Source organism: Sinocyclocheilus rhinocerous, unplaced genomic scaffold (assembly GCF_001515625.1).
Source record: "Sinocyclocheilus rhinocerous isolate Xijiao unplaced genomic scaffold, SAMN03320098_v1.1 scaffold19, whole genome shotgun sequence".
NCBI lineage: Eukaryota > Metazoa > Chordata > Actinopteri > Cypriniformes > Cyprinidae > Sinocyclocheilus > Sinocyclocheilus rhinocerous.
The window spans coordinates 529,307-540,302 of NW_015638975.1; the positions used below are offsets into that span (position 1 = coordinate 529,307).

A 10,996-nucleotide genomic window follows, 5' to 3' on the forward strand; every position below is an offset into this window, starting at 1 on the left:
GTAAAATAATCCATGTAAAATAATCCAAGAACCAAATTGCCTATCACAGCTATGCTGATGATATCCAGATTTACCTAGCCTTATCGCCAAATGACTACAGCCCCATTGACTCCCTCTGCCAATGCATTGATGAAATTAAAAGTTGGATGTGCCAAAACTTTCTTCAGTTAAACAAGGAGAAAACTGAAGTCATTGCATTTAGAAACAAAGATGTCATCTAGGATGGTTATGTCTTTCTTTCTTCAGTCGCAAAGAAATTAAGGTTTTTGAGGAAAATATTTCAGGATTTTTCTCCATATAGTGGACTTCAATGGTGGCCAACGAATTGAAGGTCCAAAATGCAACTTCAAAGGGCTCTACTCATCCCAGCCGAGGAATAAGGGCCTTATCTAGTGAAACGATCGGACATTTAAAAAAAAAAAAAAAAAATTCTAAATTTATATAGTTTTTAACCACAAATGCTTGTCTTGAACTAGCTCTGCGATGTGCGTCCATGACTTCACGCATTGCGTAGTCACGATGGAAAGGTCACGCATAGTTAGTTCTTCGTCTGTGTTCTCCATTTCAAAATGGTAAGATGTTTCTCCATTTTCAAAATTGTGAGATGCTTCACACAGCCAAGACACTGGGCTATAAACACAATCTAGTAGGAAGAACATTATGTTTCCAGCAACAGCTTGTACTTTGTGTATAAAATAAAATAAAATAAAAATAAAATTCAAATCAGTGGAACCACTGGAGGACTTGCTTTATAGTCAGCCATTTATGAATGCACTTTCTGAGCTCTCCTATGGTAATGCATTTAGTTAAACAATCCACAATCTCTTACATAATTAAATAATTTCATAACATCTCTGTGGTCTTTTCTGAAATGGCCCATTAAAGTATGCACTCTCTAATGTTTGCGTGTGTGGTTGGATCGATAAGGCTGATTAAAGCCCAAGCCACATCAATGCACACATGAGACCTATCAATAATCTCACTTCAACCAGTCAGGCAGAACTCCTACAGAAAGGAAAGCACTCTGAAATTTCAAGCTTAAGGGAGCTGGAATGAAATGATATGGAGCCCTAATCCATCACAGCCTACTCTTGATTTGACCTAGCCAGAACGTTATCAAATTACTTTTTTTTTATGGTAGACCTAAATCCCAGGCTGAAACAAAAGACTAAAAAAAAAGAAGAGTACAAAGGCATTTGAAGTATCTTGAACTAAATATATGGTAACACTAAGGATGCACAATACATAATAGCAGGGATGTCGCTAGCGGGGAGAAAGGTGGTGACAATTCTGGGGACCCCAGCTGTGGGGGGCAGATGATTCCAACCAAGGGGGAAGAAACACAATTTCTCCCAGGTCCAACAGCAACAACCTGCACAGGGACCCTGTACATGCTACCTATGGCCCTGCATAACAGTACTATATCAGTTATCAGTCGATGTTAAGACTTTTATTGGTACTGATAAAGCAGATGATATTGGATATTTAATTGTAAAAATAGAGGAAATGAACACCTAAAGTTTATATTTAAAAACACTAATAATTAAAACAAATAAACTTCTAAATGTATTTAACCATTCTTCATAGTATACAGTATAAAGTTGCGGCATCTGAACTAATGCATTTAAAATTAGCCTACAATTTTAGTTTTTAGTGTTTTATTTTAAATCAGCAAAAGTTTAATATTGGTCAGTTCTCTGTATCAGCCATATTTTCAACATCGGAGTATGTTTAGGTATTAAGTTTATTCATTCATCATAGCATCAAACTAAAAAAAATAAAAAGTTTGGAATAATAAATCAGTTTCTCCCAAGAAGTCATTATATAAGCTGTTCAGCTGACTTCACATGTAAAGTGGAACTTTAAAGATTTAAGATGAATGAAACAAGCTGGATCCTTGAAAAACTTACTAGCCGCAAGGTTTGAAGGGACAGACCAATATATATACAGTATATATATATATATATATATATATATATATATTTTGGCCTGACCGTGCGTCACTCAGAGAACAACAGGCCAATCAGAAGAGAGGCTCATGAATATTAATTAGACAGGCCAAAATCGGCCTGTTCTTTGCAGAGCTCCTGAGAGAGGAGCTGTAAAAATATATTGAGATGGTTTTTGGTACTTTACCGCAAATATATATTCTTAAGGACATCAAGACTTAAAATAAAACTCCAGAAAGGTGTAAAATATGTGACCTTTAAGTTTAATATAAAATCTGGCAGCAGCACTGGCCCAAGTGAGCTCACACTCAGCAAATATACAGCAAAAGACTCCCTGGCAGTCTATTCAAGGACATCCCATTAACAAACGCAAGGGGCTGACTGACAAGTTGTTGATCCAATCGCAAACGTCCCCAGGAGTCTCTGGCAGTTTTCCCCGCGGTCTCTGAGTCACTTGCACATTTCACAAACATGGCCTCTCAGCCAGCAACAGTCAGGAACTATTTAGTGGCGTTCTGAAAAATCTCATTGGTTTGTCCCCTAACGGCCAGGAGTGGAAAGGATAACCTAATGCAGGCTGACAGTCCTCTTCTCACCGTCCACACTTTTTCCTCCTTTTTCTTTCTTTCTTAGTTTAAGGTGCTTTACACTAGAGCTTTTGAAGTGGTTTGTAGTCAATTTTGACGACAGGGTTTAGTTTGTTCAGTTACTGTGAAAGCTTTCTCTGCGCCAGTGACTTACTGTGGTTCAGACACAAATACTACTGCACAATGGCTGCATCTTAATTTGCATTATGCAGAATTAGGATTAGTGTCTCTCAAATCACAATGCATTGAAAATTATATTCAAAAGGTGCCTAGATAAATACTATATTATTTCTGGTGAATTTTCAAAGTGTGCATCTGCTGTATAGACTAAAATCACAGCTGAAGCTATGGTAAATTTAGCAATGTATTAATCTTAAAAGTTTATAAACGTATGAATTTAAAAGAATTATGATAATGTTAATGAGATCAGCTTTAGTGCTTACCTACAAACGCAAACAGTACACAAGGTTCTGTGCTATCAAGATGCTATTATATAATGCTGTATTTCTCGATACTGGTGAATTAACACCATAATCTAATGTATGTACTGTCCTATCATGAGCAAAGTACATTATTTAGAAGTGTGGGAATTGGGATACAGCCAATGTGAAAACAAACCAGGGGGCAGAAGTAAGAGGGCTGGAATCAAACTCAAAGCCAAACAACTGAATGAAATGTGGAAACTGCCAAATTGTGTAAATCAAATGCACTGAGCAAAAGAATTAAGTGCTTTCAATGTAGCTTGTCACTAAGTTCCAAAAGACTAAAAAATGATAAGTGCAACAAAGTATATCACTATGTGTCTTTTGTGCTTACCAAGAGTCATAGACATATAAAACTGAAAGTCCCTTACTTTATGATCTACTTTTAAATGTGTCGAGTGTAGATTCTGCTCACTTTTTATAGTTTCACATACCACTCAGGTAAGATGACTTGTAAAGAATGATGAATCAGAGAATCCTCAAAAAAAGTAAATACTGTATTTAATTAAATATTTTTTAGATATTCAAAGACTTGTTTAAATTATATAAATGCATATTTACTGAATGTTACTGCTTAAGGACATAGCTGTAGTCTTTCTTCTAATAGGCAAATGCTATAATGGTTTTTCATATACGGTTTACTTTCTTTATATCTAATAATTCAATAGCTAGAATTGTTAAACAAGCTGGAGAACGAGAACTCCTGTGCATCTGCGCTCATATGTCGATGTTCCTTCGCGTTGTAAGTATAAAAGTCCAGTTTCTGTTACTAACCGGACAGGAAAGCTTATTGGCCAATACTGATAATTAACATAAATAAATAAATAAAATATAATAAGCCAGTATAATCACCATTGGTATCTGTTGACAGCTACTGTCAATGTTGCAGGAATATATCCTAAAAATGTCTCTAAACTAATGCAGGAGTCAACAGTCAACCTGGACAGATTATCATAATGAGAGATTCTTTTCTAAGCAATGTTTTGTACAACGAATTTAGGGCAGGCAAATTAATTATGCAAGTATTTAGCTCATGGTAAAACAAAGACTAAATTATGCACCTTCTTGTACTCCTGGATCTTTTAAAAGTCTTTAAGTATGCTCTAAACCCAAACACTGAGAACAAACATGTGTCTATGTAAGCAGAGATACTGAATAAATGGAGAACTCAGTCTCAGAAAAGTCTTTAGACTGTCAAGTTAGAGCTGGTTCAACAGTAAAATTGTTGAAGGGATGATGTGAGATCAAAGCGCTGGAACCCAGAGCACCATATACAGTAAGAACCAGATTAAAGGAACAACATGAATTGAGCAGAAGAGCGTTTGGTGTATGTTTGGACAAGACTGCAGCTGTTTAGTGACGCCAAAATGAAACAGACCCTACACTTGAGCACGAACTGAGAGAAAGCAGATAGTGATAAACAATCTGACAGAGCTGCCTGAAAGACGAGGATTTGGATAATGGCAAAATAGTTTAATATTGTAAATGTAACATCATACATGGCTTTTTTTCTTTTCAGATTTATTCAGTCTGTGTTCTAAAGCAAGAGCAAAAGGTTTATCTTGTTTTTTTTGTGCAAATATCTTTGTGCTAATAGCCGTGTTTTGTTACTGCAGACGGAAGCTCAACACACAAACATACCTGATTTGAAAAGGGGTATAATGCTTTGTGATTGCAAAATTGCATTTGCTTGATGGCTGAAGACGTAATGGCCAAACGGTCCCACTCACTCACCAAACCAGCTGGCCAGAGGTCCTCCCACCATCTGCACCAGACCTGACAAGGGCTCTCAGATCCTCAGGTGCAATAACTACTGTAGCAAGTAACAGGACATGTTGCTGTAAATAGTACCCGGCAGCTGCCCGTTTGCATTTTGGTTTCTCACAACAACATTTAATGCAGTGCATATAAAAGTAAAATTCATAAAAAAAAACAATGTGCTCTTGTTTTTAAATTGTAAGAGTATTTCACGATTTTACTGTATTTTTCTTTCTTTTTTGATTAAATAAATGCAGTGTTGTTGAGCATTAGAGACATAAACCATTTTAAAAAATGTGTGACATTATTCTTGTATACAGAGAATTGGTCTTTAGTTATTGTTGATTTAAATGCCTCAGATTTTAAACACAGGTTTTTTTATTTAGATGACAAAACTTCTTTTTAAATACACTGGCACAACATCTAGAACTAACGAAGTAAAATGATCATATTAGCTGCTTGCTTTTCACTGACCCAGTGTTCACCAAATGCTACGAACTAACTGAGGCCCCGTCCACACGGAGACGCGTTTAGCTGTATAAGCATAAATTTTGTATCGTATAGGCGGTTCGTCCACACGGATCCTGCGTTTTGGGAGAGTGAAACCGATATTTTTTTGAAACCGGGTCCCAGAGTGGATAAATCTGAAAACGCCGCCCTTGCGTTTTCATGTGGACAGCGAATCCGTATATTTTCTGAAACGATTACGTCATCGGCCCACGTCTCGCCCCTAGTCAGACACCGCTACGTCACGTAACAGCAACAAAAACATGAACAAACACTGAACGATTGTCTTTTTATTAACTAATATTAATACAGATTAATAAATGTATTGTTCCATGTTCGTTTGTATACCGCGCTTTTAGCAAATGGCTGCAATATAACAAAGAGTGAAAAATTTAAGGGGGTCTGAATACTTTCCGTACCCACTGTATATATATATATATACATTTTTATTCAGAATTTATTTAATTCATCATAATACACACATAATCTAAACACATCTCCAGCAGGTGCAGGACCAAAACAGAAAACATAAAATTAAACAAGTAAAATCTGCAGACTGTTTAAATATTCCCTTTATTTTCTATATAAAACACAAATAGCAATGTTGCTTTTTGGTTGAACGGCATATTGGTTTTTCTTGTTCAATGTATCATAATCAGCCATTATTAGATATTTATCAGCCAATATTAGATATTAAAATGTTTCTGCCTATTTTAAAGGAATAATTCAACAACAACAAAAAATGAAAATTTACTCACCCTGAGGACATCCATGATGCAGATGAGTCCACAGATGTGGGGGAATTTAGCATCTTATCACTTGCTCTCCAATGGATCATCTGCAGTGAATGGGTGCCGCCAGAATGAGAGTCCAAACTGATAAAAACATCACAATAATCCACATTTTGTGTCGGTTTTGTGGTTTCGTGTGGACGCAGATATTTCTTGAGACGAGGGGGGGGAAAGATCGGATAAGGAAAGCTCTGGCTTCGTGTGGACGTAGCCTGAGAATGTTTTAGAATTACACTCTAATTAAGGCTTTTGAAAGAACATTTATTTTAGTACTCTTCTACTGAGAGAGTTGGATACAAGCAAAATTACACTGAAAGGGAAGGCAGGTGATGACACTTCAAACGAAGCTGATGGGGGGGGGACACACGCACACAAGAACAATCCTGCAATTACCTTAATCCAGAGACACCTGCCATGAAAAGGGGCCCTTTGAAATCATTAGCCGAGCCGGACAAGACACTGCATTTACATGTGAAACAAAGAGGTTGATTGGCTGTCAGTCTACTCATATAAAGAGCCACTGAACACGCTAACCAAAACAGAATGATAATGTCAACTTTATCACACCAAACAAACAATAAAATCCACACTAGGGGGTGGTTGTGCCATTTGCAAATTGACACAAAGCTCTGGCCACGAACAAAGAGCAATGTGACAGGCCTTGTGACGAAAGCAACAAGGCAAAGTGAAATCTGAAGCTGCTCACAGCTGCTTTAAAAAAGCTTGGTCGTGGATCTCAGCACTGAACAGTCACAGTGCAGCAGGGTCTGGTGCTTCAGAGTTAAACTGGCCTAATTAGAGCTCACAGGACATCCGCATACTAATCCCCCACACTCCCCATCATCCTCTAGGCTTTCATCTGTCAATGTGGACGGCTCCGCCAATCCAATAAGCATGTGTGGGCTATATTATGAACAGTAATGTAAGTAGTAACATGTAATGTGATCATACACAATTTGGCAGGCATTAGAGGAAACTGAATTAATGCACTACTGTATGGCTATAAGTTTGTAATAAATAAATATTGCATTTTAATTTTTTTATTTAAAACTTATGTATTCATTTATTTATTTACTTAAAATGGTTTACGTAGCAATTTATAATATACAAACACCATATTGGTTATTAGACAATATTGTTTTAATTTATTATATAAATGTTTATATATATATATATATATATATATATATACAGTGTGTACGGAAAGTATTCAGACCCCCTTAAATTTTTCACTCTTTGTTATATTGCAGCCATTTGCTAAAATCATTTAATGAATGGGTGCCGCCAGAATGAGAGTCCAAACTGATAAAAACATCACAATAATCCACAAGTAAACCACACAACTCTAGTCCATCAACTAATGTATTGTGAAGCTGCGTGTTTGTAATAAATTCATCGTTAATACATTTTTTACTTTAAACTGTTGTTTCCAGCTAATATGAGTCCTCTATCCATAGTATTGCTTTCTGTTTGTACATTTTCATAAAACTATTCCTTTAAAATACAGATAAATCTATGTATTTACATTTGTTTTTAAGACTACTATTTTTATCTCTCTTCCTTGTAAGCATGCATGCAACAATATTTTAATGTAATTTTCTAACAAAACAATACAGATTTATTATCTCAGCTCATTTTCAATAAACAACCATAACAAGGAAATAGGCTACTTATTATCTTATTAGTATTGGCCAGAATTTCACTCCTAGTTTTGATAGGCTGTCTGCATTGTTTGAATGACAATTATATGATGACAAATACTCTAGGCCTCACCTTGACCTGTCTATTCTACATTCTCTTCTCAATGCCACTGTTAGATGCCAAGAAAGCCATTTTAATGCTAGATTCCCAAAACAAAAACGTATGTATTAATTCAGATCAATTCTGTTTTACTTTTTGAACCTATTGTACGTTACATGACGTGCAGTATACCACATTATAATGATGACTTGCTTACGCAATTTACAACATAAAAGAAGAAAAGATAACTACATTCATAACAACATTTGTTATTCCAGAATCTTCAACTATTCATCTCATCCATATAAACAGCATGAGGAGAAACATAGCTGCCATATCCTGCAAGCTGAATTCTGTTTAAATTCAGCGCATCTGTAACTCTCTCTGTCTGTCCCGTTGTATATGCTTGTAATGTTTCATGCATAGCCTCAGCAAAATGTTCTTTGTACCTCTTGCAAAAGTTTGTTTCATGTTCCAAACCCCCACAGCTTTACCAAAGCTACAAATTTAAGTGTACCAGGGTTATGAGGTTATATTTTAGTAGATGTGATTCTTTTTTATCATCCTCACTCTAATTTTAGATTTTGCTGTCAGGGTTCTGTCAGTCAATGAAAAGAAAGTAGTTCTGCTTTGAAGTCTTTGTCCTCTCTGATGGGTTTACTTCAGTTTACCCCTCTTAGCCAAGAATAGACTTGTAAATCTAAGTAATGGCTTTCTAGATTATGCCTTATTAAGTTTAAAGCTGCTACATTAAACTTTAATGTTATGTCATTATAATAGAAAATATCTCTAAGTACATGCTAAGTATGAAGAAAAATTATACTGTCTGCTCTCTCTGGCAGAAAAAAAGCATAAGACGATGATGCTGATGGCCTGTCTCTTAAAATAACGCAGATTGTGGAAATATTATCACAAAAAACATGAGCACCGAACCATAAAATGCAGATATAATTGGGATAGTTTGTCCTTTGCCAGATTTAATCTAACACATTTACAGAATATGCAGAGTATTTGTAATTGTTGTCACTGTAGTGAGGCAAATCACTTTTAAATTTTATGGCATCTTCATCTGCTCACTGATTTTAAGCCTTTTACATTGCTTATTTAGACAATGAAATCACAGATTTTTATAGTTTGACAGATTTAAATAGCATCTTAGTATCATTGTATAGTAATCTATATCAGGATTAAATACTATTAATATTATATATAATTTGATTCTTAGATAAAATACTGCATACATAAGTTTAGGGTCAGTAAAAAATAACGCAGATTGTGGAAATATTATCACAAAAAACATGAGCACCGAACCATAAAATGCAGATATAATTGGGATAGTTTGTCCTTTGCCAGATTTAATCTAACACATTTACAGAATATGCAGAGTATTTGTAATTGTTGTCACTGTAGTGAGGCAAATCAGTTTAAAATTTTATGGCATCTTCAGCTGCTCACTGATTTTAAGCCTTTTACATTGCTTATTTAGACAATGAAATCACAGATTTTTATAGTTTGACAGATTTAAATAGAATCTTAGTATCATTGTATAGTAATCTATATCAGGATTAAATACTATTAATATTATTTATAATTTGATTCTTAGATAAAATACTGCATACATAAGTTTAGGGTCAGTAATATAGGAAAAAATTAATAGTTCTATTCAGCAAGAATGTATTAAATTGACCAACAGTGACAATAGAGACTTCAACATAGAGTTGTTACAAAATATATACATTTCAAATAAATGTTGTTCTTTTAAACTTTGAAAGAATCCTGAAAAAACTAAAATAACGACTTTATTCAACCATTTCTTCTCTCCTGTGTCAGTCACGAGGGTGCCGAAACGCATTTATGTGCATTTAAAACGATTTTATTTGTGGTGAACCAATTGTAACCTTTGTGACAGAAGAATTTCATCTCAGCAGGAATCCACAATTAGATATCACATTATCCAACTACTGTAGTGTACAGTTGTCTTTTTCTAATGGTCTTCTGGAAACATAAAAACACAAGACTACATGACAGTACTGTCTACTTAAAACAGGAAGCAATTTAGCTTTAGTGTGTGCCAACAGTAGCCAACTCCATATAAATTACTGATCTGTGCGCAAAATTCATGTTGATATAAGCATAAAATGACAGACACTTCCACAATCTCTTCAACAAAAGTAAGATTAGCACCACTAATCCTAATGTTGTGTTCCCCAAAACATGTTTAGATCACCATAAAACCACTTTCTAAAGAAGAGCATGCATTTGTTTTCAATGAATGTGATGGTGATTAATGCAGTCTTGAGGTGAAGTTTCATTTTTGTACTGCTATTGATTTATAGTGCAACATCAACACATTTTAAATAGTCTTCACAAGGTCAGGTACCATCTTTCTCTCTGAGCTGTGGATACAAATGGAGATATAGAGGCCACTTTGGCTCTGTATACTTTGGCCATGTCATAAAGTGACAGTATGAAAAAACTGGCCGTCAAGATATGACAGATATTATTAAACAATCACCTGAGTGAACAGAATAAATGTGTTTAACTTTAGTAAAATCACGTGTGCCAACATAAACTGTCAGCCAGTTTAAAACGAAATAGCAGACATGTGGGAAATAAGCACAAAGAACCTCAGCTTACCTAAATCTTGGTACTAAATTAAGTACCAAACTGCACAGCCAAACGCGATGAATAGCAAACGCAACATCAAGTTGTACCCATTAGGCTGAATCAGCTCCGGTTGATTAGAGGGCAGAAACATATTCTTGCTATTCCTTCCAGCAGCGGTCTGAATACGGACTCCTCTCTCTTAAATTGCGCCGTTCTGGCACCATCTAGTGGGCAGGAGCATGTATTACACTACTTCATTCTACTCCTTTCTACTCAGTGTACTAGAGCAAAGTCCTTTTAAGACAAGTCATGTCACTCGGCGGCCATCTTTGAAACGCCTCTCGGGCATGCAAGTGCAACTCCTATCTCTTTGAATGGGGAAACATCAAATTCTCCAAAACTGTTCACTAAGTTTACGATTAAATTTCATATTTGAAATCACCAAAGAAATCTGACAACAACTGTGTCATAAATGTTGTTACTTTTGCTCAAATAGCTTATAAAAAGCTTATTTTTCAGGCAAGATCAGCCAGTGCCCATGCGCAGTCCTAAGAGCACGTCTCAGAACGCTGACT

General features: G+C 35.6%; 1 protein-coding gene across 1 annotated transcript in view; it reads right to left on the minus strand.

The window, feature by feature from the left end:
* Nucleotides 1-6,154, minus strand: part of LOC107750483 (tight junction protein ZO-1-like) — a 145,667-nt gene extending 139,513 nt beyond the window's left edge. Inside the window, exon 1 of the mRNA XM_016565854.1 lies at nucleotides 6,042-6,154. The gene's annotated coding sequence lies outside the window, so the exon portion shown is untranslated. The remainder of the gene's footprint in view (nucleotides 1-6,041) is intronic.
* Between the last annotated feature and the right edge of the window lie 4,842 nt (nucleotides 6,155-10,996).